The sequence below is a fragment of the Pongo pygmaeus genome, chromosome X (assembly GCF_028885625.2).
Source record: "Pongo pygmaeus isolate AG05252 chromosome X, NHGRI_mPonPyg2-v2.0_pri, whole genome shotgun sequence".
NCBI classification, from domain to species: domain Eukaryota; kingdom Metazoa; phylum Chordata; class Mammalia; order Primates; family Hominidae; genus Pongo; species Pongo pygmaeus.
Window position 1 is genome coordinate 74,456,830 of NC_072396.2, and position 15,827 is coordinate 74,472,656.

Consider the following 15,827-nt stretch of genomic DNA (forward strand, 5'->3'; position numbering starts at 1 on the left):
TTATTTATTGAGACAGAGTCTCACTCTGTTGCCTAGGCTGGAATGCAGTGGCATGATCTTCGCTCACTCAAACCTCCGCCTCCTAAGTTCCAGCGATTCTCATGCTTCAGCCTCCTAAGTAGCTGGGATTACAGGCATGCGCCACCATACCTGGCTAATTTTTTTTATTTTTAGTAGAGATGGGATTCCACTATGTTTCCCAGGCTGGTCTCAAACTCCTGACCTCAAGTGATCCTCCCACTTCTGCCTACCAAAGTGCTGGGATTACAGGTGTGAGCTACCACACCCAGCCACCACATAGTGGACTTTTTTTTTTTTTTTTGAGACAGAGTCTAGCTCTGTAGCTCAGGCTGGAGTGCAGTGGGGCGATCTCGGCCCACTGCAACCTCCGCCTCCTGGTTTCAAGCAATTCTCCTGCCTCAGTCTTCTGAGTAGCTGGGATTACAGGCGCCCGCCATCACGACCAGCTAATTTTTGTAGTTTTAGTATATACGGGGTTTCACTGTGTTGGCCAGGTTGGTCTTGAACTCCTGACCTCGTGATCCGCCCGCCTTGGTCTCCCAAAGTGTTGGGATTACAGGCATGAGCCACTGCCCCCAACCCATAGTCGACTTTTGACTTCCCAAAAACTTAACTACTAATAGCCTACTGTTGACCAGAAGCCTTACTGATAACATATAGAGTCAATTAACACATATGTTGAATGTTATACGTATTATATACTACATTCTTACAATAAAGTGGGCTAGAGAAAAGAAAATGTTATTAAGAAAATCTGCCGGGCGCGGTGGCTCACGCCTGTAATCCCAGCACTTTGGGAGGCCGAGACGGGGGGATCATGAGGTCAGGAGATCGAGACCATCCTGGCTAACACGGTGAAACCCCGTCTCTACTAAAATACAAAAAAAAAAAAAAAAAAACAAATTAGCTGGGCGTAGTGGCGGGCGCCTGTAGTCCCAGCTACTCAGCAGGCTGAGGCAGGAGAATGGCGTGAACCCGGGAGGCGGAGCTTGCAGTGAGCCGAGATTGCGCCACTGCACTCCAGCCTGGGTGACAGAACAAGACTGCGTCTCAAAAAAAAAAAAAGGAAAATCATAAGGGGCTGGGCGAGGTGGCTCATGCCTGTAATCCTAGCACTTTGGGTGGCCGAGGTGGGCAGATTACTTGTGCCCAGTTCAAGACCAGCCTGTACAACATGACAAAACCCCCTCTCTAAACATACAAAAAAATTATCCAGTCATGGTGGCGCACACCTGTAGTCCCAGCTACTTGGGAAGGTAAGGTGGGAGGATCACCTGAGCCCAGGAGATCGAAGCTGCAGTAAGCCATGATTGTCGCAATGCACTCCAGCCTGGGCAACAGAGTGAGGCCTTGTCTAAAAAAAATAAAAATAAAAAAATAAGGAAGGGAAAATACATTTATTATTCATTAAGTGGAAGTGGGTTATCATAAAGTTCTTCATCATTGTCTTCATATTGAGTAGGCTGTGGAGGAGGAGGAGGAGGAAGATGAGGGGTTGGTCTTGCTATCTCAGGGGTAGCAGAGGCAGAAGAAAATCAATATATAAGTGGACCCATGCAGTTAAAACCCTTGTTCAAGTGTCACCTGTATATTTGAATGGAAATCTGAATAATGAGAAATTAATTTTGATGGGTATGAAAGATTAGGGAGAGTGATACTAGGGCAAAAGTTGTTTTAATTTTTTTTATTGTGTTTCATTTTAAATTCCAAAAGTCGTACATTATCACTGTAAAAAAATTAAATGCAGAAGTATGTAGAGTAAAAGGTAAATGCTTCTCTTCAGAGTCTCTCCAAGCTTAGTCCTCTTGCTATTTGTAAGCACTGGTAACATATCAGAGGTGATGTTGAAGAAAGAAGATGAAAAAGTTAAATGGAGTGTGGCTAGATTAACAGGAGCCTAAATTTCTAGGTCAAGGATTTTGAAAATGATTTAAAAAGAGAGTTAAAAGGGCATTATAGGCATTTAAAAAAAAAAAAAGAATGTTGATTCTCTCTTTTTTTTTTAAAGACAGGGTCTCGCTCTGTCTACCAGGCACACAGTGGCTGCAGTCTTGGGTCACTGCAACCTCTGCCTCCCAGGTTCAAGCGATTCTCTGCCTCACCCTCACGATTAGCTGGGACTACAGGCATGCACCACCACGCCTGGCTAATTTTTATATTTTTAGTAGAGACGGGGTTTTGCCATGTTGGTCAGGCTAGTCTCAAACTCCTAGCCTCAAGTGATCTGCCCACCTCAGTCTCCCAAAGTGTTGGGATTATAGGTGTGAGCCACCATGCCCAGCCAATTCTTTTCTTTTTTTTTTTTTTGAAGCAGAGTTTTACTCTGTCACCCAGGCTGGAGTGCAGTAGCGTGATCATGGCTCACTGCAGCTGCGACCTCCCAGGCTCAAGCAATCCTCCCACCTCAGCCTCCTGAGAAGCTGGGACTACAGGCATGCGCCACCATGCCCAGCTAATTTTTTGTATTTTTAGTAGAGGCCAGATTTTGCTGTTTCCCAGGCTGGTCTCAAACTTCTGGCCTCAAGCAATCCTCCCAGCTCAGCCTCCCAAAGTACTGGGATTACAGGTGTGAGCCATTGCACCCGGCCAAATGTAGATTCTATCTATCTATCTATCTATCTATCTATCTAGCTATCTATCTAGCTATCTATCTATGAGACGGAGTTTCACTCTTGTTGCCCAGGCTGGAGTGCAATGGTGCAATCTCAGCTCACCGCAACCTCTACCTCCCGGGTTCAAGTGATTCTCCTACCTCAGTCTCCCGAGTAGCTGGGATTACAGGCACCCGCCACCAAACCCGAGTAATTTTTTGTATTTTTAGTAGAGACGGGGTTTCACCAGCTTGGCCGGGCTGCTCTTGAACTCCTGATCTTGTGATCCACCCACCTTGGCCTCCTAAAGTGCTGGGATTACAAGTGTGAGCCACAGCACCCTGCCTCAAATGTACATTCTTAATCAGAGGAGGAGGGAGGAGTGAGGAGTGATCTCTCTTTCTTTTTTTTTTTTTTGTTGTTGTTGAAGTGGTATCTTGCTCTATCATCCAGTCTGGAGTGCAGTGGTGCCATCTTGGTTCACTGCAACATTCATCTCCCAGACTCAAGTGATCCTCCCACCTCAGCCTCCCAAGTAGCTGGGACCACAGGCACACGCCACCACAACTGCCTAACTTTTGTATTTTTTGTAGAGACGGGGTTTTGCCATGTTGGCCAGACTGGTCTTGAACTCCTGGACTCAAGCGATCTGCCCGCCTCAGCATCCCAAAGTGCTGGGTTTACAGGCACATGCAACAACGACCAGCTAATTTTTGTATTTTTAGTAGAGATGAGGTTTCACCATGTTGGCCAGACTGGTCTTGAACTCCTGACCTCAAGTAATTCGCCTGCCTTGGCCTCCCAAAGTGCTGGGGTTACAGGTGTGACTCACTGCACCCGGCCCATTAATCTTAAATGTACAACTTTTTTCTATCTTCTTATCAAAATCAGGGAACCAGCAAATATCCAGAAGTTCTGAAGAGAACAGAGGTGAGGAATCAAAAGTTCAAGTAACCCTTGGCCAGGCATGGTGACTCACGCCTATAATCCCAGCACTTTGGGAGGCTGAGGCAGGTGGATCACGAGGTCAGGAAATCGTGACCATCCTGGCTAACACGGTGAAACCCCATCTCTACTGAAAATACAAAAACAAAAATTAGTTGGGCGTGGTGGCGGGTACCTGTAGTCCCAGCTACTCGGGAGGCTGAGGCAGGAGAATGGCGTGAACCTGGGAGGCGGAGCTTGCAGCGAGCCAAGATCATGCCACTGCACTGCAGCCTGGGCAACAGAGCGAGACTCCGTCTCCAAAAAAATAAATAAATAAATAAATAAATAAATAAAAATTAAAAACAAAAAAGTTCAAGTAACCCTCGTTGTATATAAATTCAATATATAAAATTTGAAAGCAAGTGCAGTGGCTCTCACTTGTAATCCCAGCACTTTGGGAGGCCAAGGTGGGCAGATCACTTGAGGCCAGGAGTTCGAGACCAGCCTGGCCAACATGGTGAAACCTCTCCTCTAGTAAAAATACAAAATTTAGCCAGGCGAAATTGTGGGCACCTGTAATCCCAGCTACTCAGGAGGCTGAGGCAGGAGAATCACCTGAAACCAGGAAGTGGAGGTTGCAGTGAGCCAAGATCGTGCCACTGCACTCCAGCCTGGGCGACAGAGCTAGACTCTGTCTCAAAAAAATAAAAATTGAAATTTATAGCATTAATAAAGTAGGGTACTAGCTCATTTCACATGGACAAAGCCTAAAAGGTGAGAAATTTTCAAGCAGGTGTATGACATGAAAAACAACAACAATAGCCATAGTTACCATTTCTGATACAAACTAACTGTGCCAGGTATTATGCTAAGTGCTTTGCATGCATTATCTCATTTAACCCCCCCATTTCCCACCATCAAATCTACATATTTGCTCACATTAGAACAAATCCTCTCCCTACCTCCTTTTATACTTCTCATTTCTTCCTACTGTGTGCTATCCCCTCACACCTTCCCAGAAACCTTCCACTATTAATTATCCCTTCTCTCTCCTGTTTATTCAACATTTCCCTCTCATTGAGATTTTTTTTTTTTTTTTTTTTTTGAGATGGAGTTTTTCTCTTGTTGCCCAGGCTGGAGTGCAATGGCAGGATCTCGGCTCACTGCAACCTCCACCTCCTGGGTTCAAGCGATTCTCCTGCCTCAGCCTCCCGAGTAGCTGGGATTACAGGTGCCCACCACCATACCCAGCTAATTTTTGTATTTTTAGTAGAGACGAAGTTTCACCACGTTGGCCAGGCTGTTCTTGAACTCCTGACCTCAAGTGATCCACCCGCTCAAAGTGCTGGGATTACAGGTGTGAGCCACTGCATCTGGCCTCATTGACATATTTTTATTGACATTTAAATATGCTCTAGTCTCTCCAGTCTTAGAAAAATAATTTTCCTTGAGTTCACATCCCTCTCTAGCTACCACCTAACACCCTTCTATCTGTTATAGCCAAACTTCTTGACATAACTATTCTTTTTCCATTTCCTTCTTCTTACTCCCTTATTAATATAACACACTCTAATCTGACTTCCTCAGTTTGTGGTGTAAGGTCACCAATGACTATCAAATCACTAAATCCAGTGGATAATTTTAGTCCTCATCTCACTTGACCTGTCAAGCAAAATATGACAAGAAATACTCCTTGAAATACTTTGATACATTGGCTTCTGTGACCCATCATGCCTCTTCTTTGTCCTACTTCTCTGGCCATTCCTTTCAATCTCATTTTTATTTTTATTTATTTATTTATTTTTTCAAATAAATATTTTTAATATATTTTTTTTCTTGGGATGACAGCAATAGTATTACTATGATAGTATTAACTTTTCTTATTTTTATTGCTTTTACTAGTTAAAAGGTAATAAATGGGTGTTCTTTCAAAGTTAATATAGAAATATACAAAGTAGAAAATTAAAGACTCTTGGCCAGGCGCGGTGGCTCATGCCTGTAATCCCAGCACTTTGGGAGGCGGAGGCAGGCGGATCACGAGGTCAGGAGATCGAGACCATCCTGGCTAACACGGTGAAACCCCGTCTCTACTAAAAATACAACAAATTAGCCGGGTGTGGTGGCGGGTGCCTGTAGTCCCAGCTATTCGGGAGCCTGAGGCATGAGAATGGCGGGAGCCTGGGAGGCAGAGCTTGCAGTGAGCTGAGATTGCGCCACTGCACTCCAGCCTGGGCAACAGAGCGAGACTCCTCAAAAAAAGAAAAACAAAGAAAGTTAAAGACTCTCTAATCCCATTCCCATATAACTACCTGCAACAGAATGGGAAGATTTAGTCATAAATACAAAGAAGATACATAGAAAAAAATAGACAATTATTAACTCTAGAAAAAATATAATCATAGCATACTCCTCAGCTCAGAAGTGAAAAGTATTTACACGGTCATTAAGAAAAATACATATGCATTTTCCCCCAATTTTTTATTTATTTATTTATTTTTATTTTTTTGAGAAGGAGTCTCGCTCTGTCCCCCAGGCTGGATTGAAGTGGCATGATCTTGGCTCACTGCAAGCTCCACCTTCCGGGTTCAGGCCATTCTCCCACCTCAGCCTCCCGAGTAGCTGGGACTACAGGCGCCCACCACCACACCTGGCTAATTTTGTTTTTGTGTTTTTAGTAGAGACGGGGTTTCACCGTGTTAGCCAGGATGGTCTCGATCTCCTGACCTCGTGATCCGCCCACCTCGGCCTCCCAAAGTGCTGGAATTACAGGTGTGAGCCACCATGCGCGGCCTCCATAATGAACTTTTCAAATAATTTTTCTTTTTTTTTTTTTTAATGGAGTCTCTCTCTGTTGCCCAGGCTGGAGTGCAGTCATGTGATCTCGGCTCACTGCAATCTCTGCCTCCCGGGTTCAAGTGATTCTGCTGCCTCAGCCTCCTGAGTAGCTGGGATTACAGCTGGGATTACAGGTGCCCGCCACCGTGCCCATGCCCAGCCAATTTTTTTTTTTTTTTTGAGACAGAGTCTTGCTCTGTCGCCCAGGCTGGAGTGCGGTGGCGCGATCTCAGCTCACTGCAAGCTCACCTCCCGGGTTCACGCCATTCTCCTGCCTCAGCCTCCCGAGTAGCTGGGACTATAGGCGTCTGCCACCATGCCCGGCTAATTTTTTTCTATTTTTAGTAGAAACATGGTTTCACCGTGTTGGCCAGGATGGTCTCGATCTCCTGACCTCGTGATCCGCCCGCCTTGGCCTCCCAAAGTGCTGGGATTAAAGGTGTGAGCCACCGCTCCCAGCCAATTTTTTGTATTTTTAGTAGAGACGGTGTTTCACTATGTTGGCCAGGCTGGTCTCGAACTTCTGACCTCGTGATCTGCCCACCTCGGCCTTCCAAAGTGCTGGGATTACGGGCGTGAGCCACTGCGCCCGGCCTCAAATAAATTTTTAAAATATCTTTTTTCAGCCAGGCGTGATGGCTCACGCCTGTAATCCTAGCACTTTGGGAGGCTGAGGCAGGCAGATCACCTGAAGTCAGGAGTTCCAAGACCAGCCTGGTCAACATGGTGAAAGCCTGTCTCTACTAAAAATACAAAAATTTGCCAGGTGTAGTGGCGTGTGCCTGTAGTCCCAGCTACCTGGGAGGCTGAGGCAGGAGAATCGCTGGAACCTGGGAGGAGGCAGAGGCTGCAGTGAGCTGGGGTCACACCACTGCACTCCAGCCTGGGGGACAGAGTGAGACTCCATCTTAAAAAAAAAAAAGAGAAAATATATCATTTTTCTTGGGATGACAGTAATAGTAATAACATGATAGTATTAACTTCTTATTTTTATTAAAATTAAATCGTCAAGATTGTTACTAACAAATCTTGATTTTTATTACTGTCCTAGGGCAAGATTTTAATCACTAAGTTCTTCTCATCACGGAAATATGTGCTTTTCTTCATCCTTGGGCGTCTTGAATCATCTGATGAGGGGCCTCCTGAACTGGGTTTCCATTTTTTTTGTTCTTCAGTTTTGGCTTGCTAGAATGCTATGGCCTGACTGAGGCTGTCAAGAGCAGGATTCTCCCCTTCATCTTCACTTTCTGCTTCCTCAATTTCTTCTGGTTCAGGAGCTTTCTTTTTTTTCTTTTTTCTTTCTTCTTTGGAGGCTCACATTCTCCAAGCATATTTTTCGGACAGGCATAACTTAAGTGTCCATTTTCCCCACATTCATAACACTTGGATTTGCCAAAGTAGTTTCGCCTTCAGATGAACACAGCTGCTCCTCCATTGTCAATAGCAATGCTTCCTCTTTTTTTGGGTTTTTTTTTTTTTTTTTGAGACGGAGTCTTGCTCTGTCGCCTAGGCTGGAGTGCAGTGGCATGATCTCCACTCACTGCAACTTCTGCCTTCCAGGTTCAAGTGATTCTCCTGTCTCACCTCCCTAGTAGCTGGGATTACAGGCGTGCCACCACCCCCAACTAGTTTTTATATTTTTAGTAGAGATGGAGTCTCACCATGTTGGCCAGGCTGGTCTTGAACTCCTGGGCTCAAGTGATCTACCCACCTCGGCCTCCCAAAGTGCCGGGATTACAGGCCTGAGCCACCGCACCCAGCCAATGCTTGCTTTTATCACTCTACCAAATAACTGTTTGTTGTTTATTGCCCTGGTACAGTTTTGTGCAGTCTTTATCCAAAACTACAATAAATGCAACCCCTTTACTCTTCCTGATATCTTTATCTTTCATTATGGTAACCTTTACAACTTTGCCATAGTTGGAAAATATTCGGTACAAGTCATTGTCAGGGAAAAGGGCAAGCTGGATACATACACTGTGCTCTTACTTGGAGCCAATCCACCACTCATTTCTTCAGGTGGGGCGGTCCTGGGAGACCAGAAGAGTGCGAGCCCTCAGCTCAGCTGGGGCTCAACCCCGATTCTTCATAGCCGCTCGCAGCGGCCTTGGCATCATGAGTCCTGGGACTCATTTTTGCACTCCTCCTTTTCTTCCTGGCCATTCAGTGATTCAGTTCCTTAGGACTCAGTCCCAGGATTGCTCTCTTCTCATATAACTCTTCCAGACACCCTCAGTTATGTACGTGACTTCAAATATCACCCCCATGCAGATGACTCACATTTTAATCTCTAGGCCATATCATTCCACTGAGGCTCAAATCCAGTAAGCATGTGTTTGCTATTATTATTACTGCTGCTACTATTCTTTTTCTTCACTGAAAGTTTTTTTACCTCGGCATGTTAGGAAAGTTAGATGATTTTTTTATGGAAGGGGTGCGGACACATCTCCAATATCCAATTGTATAATGTTTCATTAAGAAAATAGGATTTTCTTGACAGGTTTTACTCCTCTATAAAGTGATAGCATATTTACCACACAATTGCATCAGCTTCAGGATTAAGGGAGACTGTATTCACCTGATGAGGGAGTACAGTATTTTGTATAGAATGCCACTGTGCTAGGCACATCTACCCACATTATTTTATTTAATCCTCACACTTGCTCTGTGAGGTAGGTATTATTATCACAACTTCTTATAGATGAGGAAACTAGGGAACAAAATAGAAAATAGCTTGCCTGGGGTCATACAGCTACTGATTAAAACCTCAGGCATTGCAAAGAGCTGTCCTAGAGTCATTTGAAAACATCTAAAACCTAAAAACCTAAAAGGGATCTTGGAAGAGGATCTTGATATGACACCCCTCTAGCCTAGCAGAGTCCCTTTGACAAGACTAACTGGGGAACAGGGAGGCTCTTGGTTGATCAGTGATATCTTACATTGATGTAAGGCTTTTCCAAATAACTTCTACATCTCTGATCACCTGCTCTCTAACCTCACTGAGATGCCTAGGTAATCCACCTCTCAATTCATCCAGATGAAGTAATTATCTCCCAGTTATAGTAGTTTTCTCTCCCACACTCCATGAACTGCCACTCCAATGTTACTGTCTCTGAGACCCCTGCCTCCATTATCCTCTTTTTTCCTTTCTGCTCCCAAAGTCCCAGAAACTGCTAGAGGGAGAACCAAGTAGACAAATATAAATTCATGCTGTCCAATTTCAACTTGGCCCTTGCAGCTGCTCAGCAACCCTTTTATTTGTCTCATACATTCCCTGGCACTCTCCCACAGAGGCTGTTCCAGACCTTCCTCTTAAATTCCAGCTCCTCCTGTTCCACTCCTTCAGACTAATCTGTGCACTTTCATCAGATGCTTGAGAATTCAATAACATTGTTTTAAGATTTTTTAATAAAGAATTTATAACATGTATAAAAGTAGACAGACTAGTATAATGAAAGTATTTCAGTATATATCTCTAAAAAGTAAGAATTATTTTTTAAAAAATCATATTAGCACACATAAACAATAATTCCTTCATATCAGATACCAAGAAGATACCTTCATATCATCAAATACAAAGTATTTATATATATATATATATATGTTTTTTTTTTTTTTTTTTTGAGACGGAGTCCCGCTCTATCACCCAGGCTAGAGCTCACTGTACCCTCCACCTCCCGGGTTCAAGCCATTCTCTGCCTCAGCCTCCCAAGTAGCTGGGATTACAGGTGCCCACCACCACACCCAGCTACTTTTTGTATTTTTAGTAGAGACGGGGTTTCACCACGTTGGCTAGGCTGGTCTCGAACTCCTGACCTCAGGTGATCCACCCGCCTCGGCCTCTTAAAGTGCTGGGATTACAGGCATGAGGCACCACGCCCGTTCTCTCTCTCTCTCTCTATGTATATATATGTGTATGTATATATATATATGTGTGTGTAGTATATATGTGTGTGTGTGTATGTGTATATATATGTGTATATATATGTGTGTATATATGTGTGTGTATATACGTGTGTATATATACGTGTATATATGTGTGTATATATATACGTGTATATATATGTGTGTGTATATATATACGTGTATATATATGTGTGCGTATATATACGTGTATATATGTGTGTATATACGTGTATATATATGTGTGTATATATATATACGTGTATATATGTGTGTGTGTATATATATGTGTGTGTATATATATACGTGTATATATGTGTGTGTATATATACGTGTATATATGTGTGTGTATATATATACGTGTATATATATATATATTTAGACAGAGTTTCGCTCTTGTCTCCTAGACGGGAGTGCAGTGGTGCAATCTCGGCTCACTGCAACTGCCGCCTCCCAGGGTCAAGCGATTCTCCTGCCTCAGCCTCCCAAGTAGCTGGGATTACAGGCACCTGTCAGCATGCCCAGCTAACTTTTATATTTTTAGTAGAGACGAGATTTCATCGTGTTGGCCAGGCTGGTCTCAAACTCATGACCTCAGGTGAGCCACCACACCCAGCATTTTTTTTTTTTTTTTTTTTATACAGAGCCTCACTGTGTCGCCTAGGCTGGAGTGCACTGGCATGGTCTCTGCTTACTGCAACCTCCACCTCCCACGTTCAAGTGATTCTCATGCCTCAGCCTCCCAAGTAGCTGGGACTACAGGTGCACACCACCACATCCAGCTAATTTTTTTTTTTTTTTTTGACTCTGAGTATCGCTCTGTTGCCCAGTCTGGAGTACAGTGGCAGAATCTCATCTCACTGCAACCTTCGCCTCCCGGGTTCAAGCAATTCTCCTGCCTCAGCCTCCTGAGTAGCTGGGATTACAGACATGTGCCACCACGCCCAGCTAATTTTTGTATTTTTAGAAAGACAGGGTTTCATCATGTTGGCCAGGCTGGTCTCAAACTCCTGACCTCAAATGATCTGCCCGCCTCGGCCTCCCAAAGTGCTGGGATTACTGGCATGAGCCAGCATGCCCAGACAATTTTTGTATTTTTGGTAGAGACGGGGATTCACCATATTAGTCAGGCTGGTCTCAAACTCCTGACCTCAAGTGATCCACCCACCTTGGCCTCCCAAAGTGCTGGGATTACAGGTGTGAGCCACCATGCCCAGCACAGGAACCCTTAATTTAAAAGTGACATATACTGGGGCTGGACGCAGTGGCTCAGGTCTGTAATCCCAGCACTTTGAGAGGCCCAGGCGGGCAGATCACTTGAGGTCAGGAGTTCGAGACCAGCCCAACCAATATGGTGAAACCCTGTCTCCACTAAAATCACAAAAATTAGCTGGGTGTGGTGGTGGGCGCCTGTAGTTCCAGCTACTTGGGAGCCTGAGGCAGGAGAATCACTTCAACCCGGGGTGGGGGGGGCTTGGGGGGAGGTTGCAGTGAGCCGATATCATACCACTGCACTCCAGCCTGGGTGACAGAGGGAGATCTCCCTCTGAAAAAAAAAAATTAAAAATTAAAGGTTATCTTTATCTCATTTTTTCCTTGCAATTTTTTCACTGAAGGAATTGGATTATTTTTTAGTAGAGTTTCACACAGTCTGGGTTTTGCTGATTGCAATTTTGTCGCATAATTTCATGTTTCCTTGACCTGTATGTTGTATATATTGATATAAAATCAATAACATCTTGGCTGGACCCAGTGGCTCACACCTGTAATCCCAGCACTTTGGGAGGCTGAGGCGGGCGGATCACAACATCAGGAGTTCCATACCAGCCTGGCCAATATGGTGAAACCCCATCTCTACAAAAAATACAAAAATTAGCCGGACGTGGTGGTGGGCACCTATAGTCCCAGCTACTTGGGAGGCTGAGGCAGGAGAAGCACTTGAACCCAGAAGGTAGTGGTTGCAGTGAGCGGAGACCGTGCTGCTGCACTCCAGCCTGGGCCATAGAGTAAGACTCCCTCTCAAAAAAAAAATCAATAACATCTTTTTTTTTTTTTTTTTTTTGAGACAGAGCCTTGCTCTGTGGCCCAGGCTGGAGTGCAGTGGCACGATCTCGGCTAACTGCAACCTCCGCCTCCCAGGTTCAAGCGATTCTCCTGCCTCAGCCTCCCGAGTAGCTGGGACTACAGGTGCCCGCCACCACACCCGGCTAATTTTTGTATTTTTAGTAGAGACGGGGTTTCACCATGTTGGCCAGGCTTGTCTCAAACTCCTGACCTCAAGTGATCCGCCCGCCTCGACCTCCCAAAGTGTTGGGATTATTGGCGTAAGCCACCATGCCTGGCCTACATTGCATCTTTTATATTAATTGTCCCAGGTTTTTTTTTTTTTTTTTTTGAGATGGAGTTTCACTCTTGTTGCCCAGGCTGGAGTGCGGTGGAACAATCTCAGCTCACTACAACCTCCACCTTCCGTTTTCAAATGATTCTGCCTCAGCCTCCCGAGTAGCTGGGATTACAGGTGCCCACTACCATGCCTGGCTAATTTTTGTATTTTTAGTAGATACTGAGTTTCACCATGTTGGCCAGGCTGGTCTCAAACTCCTGACCTTGTGATCCGCCCACCTCAAGCCCTCAAAGTGATGGAATTACAGATGTGAGCTACTGCGCCCGGCCTCATTGTCCTGTTTTTAATGGTGACCAAGGAAATGGAAGATGTCTGGCTAGGAAAGTGACTTAGGAAGGAGCTGGGACCTCTTTAACAAGACTGAAACACATGGTTGGCATGAAAGCTTAATAAATAGTAACGAAGGTCCAGGCAAGATAGGACGGGTGAGGGGCCATGTAGTGTCATATTTCTACTCAGCTGGTATGTAGAACATGTCAGGCAGGGAAGCAATTGGGCTGAAGACAGAACTGGAAAAGGAGAAGTAGCAATTGAGGAAGCAGCTGGGATTATTTCTCAGGGGATTACTCTACACTATACCGTTTTCTAAATATATCTTATTAATTCCCACCTCTGTGCCTTTTCCCAGGATGTTTGTCCTGGTTGGAATATTATCTCCTTTCTCTTCACCTATCCAAATCCTAATTACCTTTTTTTTTTTTTTTTTGGAGACAGAGTCTAGCTCTGTTGCCCAGGCTGGAGTACAGTGGTGCAATCTCAGCTCACTGCAACCTCCACCTCCTGGGTTCAAGTGATTCTCTGTCTCAGCCTCCCGAGTAACTGAGATTACAGGTGTGTGCCACCACGCCCGGCTAATTTTTTGTCTTTTTAGTAGAGATGGGGTTTCACCATGTTGGCCAGGCTGGTCTCGAACTCCTGACCTCAAGTGATCCACCCACCTCGGCCTCCCAAAGTGTTGGGATTACAGGCATGAGCCACCACGCCCGGCTTTTTTTTTTTTTTTTTTTTTTTTTGAGACAGAGAGTCTGCTCTGTCATCCAGGCTGGAGTGCAGTGGTGTGACCATGGCTCACCACAGCCTCAACCTCCTGGGCTCAAGTGATCCTCCCATCTCAGCCTCTTGGGTACCTGGTACTACAGGCATGCACCACCATGCCCAACTAATTTTTAAATTTTTTGTAGAGACAAGGTCTTACTATGTTGTCCACGCTGGTCTCAAACTCCTGGACTCAAGTGATTCTAGCGAGTCTGTCGCCCAGGCTGGAGTGCAGTGGCACGATCTCAGCTCACTGGAAGCTCTGCCTCCCGGGTTCAAGCAATTCTCCTGCCTCAGCCTCCCAAGTAGCTGGCACTACAGGCGCCCGCCACCATGCCCGACTAATTTTTTTGTATTTTTAGTAGAGACAGGGTTTCACCGTGTTAGCCAGGATGTCTCAATCTCCTGAGCTTGAGTCTAGGAGTTTGAGGCTAAGTCCAGCACTTAGCCTCCCAAAGTGCTGGAATTACAGGCTAGAGCCACTCCACTCGGCCTCCAAATCCTATTTATTTGTTTTAAAATTTATTTTTGGGCCGGGCATGGTGGCTCACGCCTGTAAACCCAGCACTTTGGGAGGCCGAGGCGGGTGGATCACGAGGTCAGGAGATTGAGACCAGCCTGGCCAACACGGTGAAACCCCGTCTCTACTAAAAATACAAAAAAATTAGTCGGGTGTGGTGGCAGGCGCCTGTAGTCCCAGCTACTTGGGAGGCTGAGGCAGAAGAATGGTGTGAACCCGGGAGGTGGAGCTTGCAGTGAGTTGAGATCATGCCACTGCACTCCAGTGACAGAGCGAGACTCCGTCTCAAGAAAAAAATTTATTTTTGTAATTATTTTTTTGAGATTGGATCTTCCTCTGTTGCCCAAGCTGGAGGGTAATGGTAGGATCATGGCTCACTGCAACCTCGACCTCCTGGACTCAAGTGATCCTCTCAACTCAGCCTCCCAGTAGCTGGGACCACAGGCATGTGCCACCAGGCCTGGCTAATTTTTAATGTTTTTTTTTTTTTTTTTTGAGACGGAATCTTGCTCTGTCGCCCACGCTGGAGTGCAGTGGCACGATCTCAGCTCACTGGAAGCTGTGCCTCCCGGGTTCAAGCAATTCTCCTGCCTCAGCCTCCCGAGTAGCTGGCACTACAGGTGCCCGCCACCACGCCCAACTAATTTTTTTGTATTTTTAGTAGAGACAGGGTTTCACCGTGTTAGCCAGGATGTCTCAATCTCCTGACCTCGCAATCTGCCCGCTTGGGCCTCCAAAAGTGCTGGGATTACAGACGTGAGCCACCACGCCCAGCCTAATTTTTAATTTTTATAGAGACGTGGTCTCGCCATGTTGTCCAGGCTTATCTCGAACTCCTGAGCTCAACTGATCCTCCCACCTCGGCTTCCCAAAGTGCTGGAATTACAGGTGTGAGCCACCGCACCCGCCCAATCCTACTTATCTTTAAAAGGCAGTGCAAATTCCTTCTTTTCCACATTTTTGCTTATAGAGTCATAAAATATCTCTGGAAAGATAAATAAGAGATAAATAACATTTATTGCTTTCCCAGGAATGGAACTGGATGTCTAGAGGATTGAGCTGGGAGGGAGAAAGATACTGATTTGTTGCAGGAGGGATAGTTAATGTAATGAAACTGTCTAATATGAAGTTTTTGGGAGTAGAAGGAGGGAGACTGGAATTTGTAGTTTGAAGAGAAAGAGGAAGGTCTGGAACAGCCTCTGTGGGAGAGTGCCAGGGAATGTATGAGACAAATAAAAGGGTTGCTGAGCAGCTGCAAGGGCCAAATTGAAATTGGACAGCATGAATTTATATTTGTCTACTTGGTTCTCCCTCTAGCAGTTTCTGGGACTTTGGGAGCAGAAGAGAAAAAAGAGGATAATGGAGGCAGGGGTCTCAGAGACAGTAACATTGGAGTGGCAGTTCATGGAGTGTGGGAGAGAAAACTACTATAACTGGGAGATAATTACTTCATCTGGATGAATTGAGAGGTGGATTACCTAGGCATCTCAGTGAGGTTAGAGAGCAGGTGATCAGAGATGCAAAAGTTATTTGGGGCCCAGTGCGGTGGTTCACACCTATAATCCCAGCACTTTGGGAGGCTGAAGCAGGC

General features: G+C 45.3%; 1 pseudogene; it reads right to left on the reverse strand.

Annotated features, from left to right (window-relative positions):
* Window positions 1-7,567: 7,567 nt before the first annotated feature.
* LOC129024116 (zinc finger CCHC-type and RNA-binding motif-containing protein 1-like) lies at window positions 7,568-8,474 on the reverse strand (annotated as a pseudogene).
* Window positions 8,475-15,827: the final 7,353 nt, after the last annotated feature.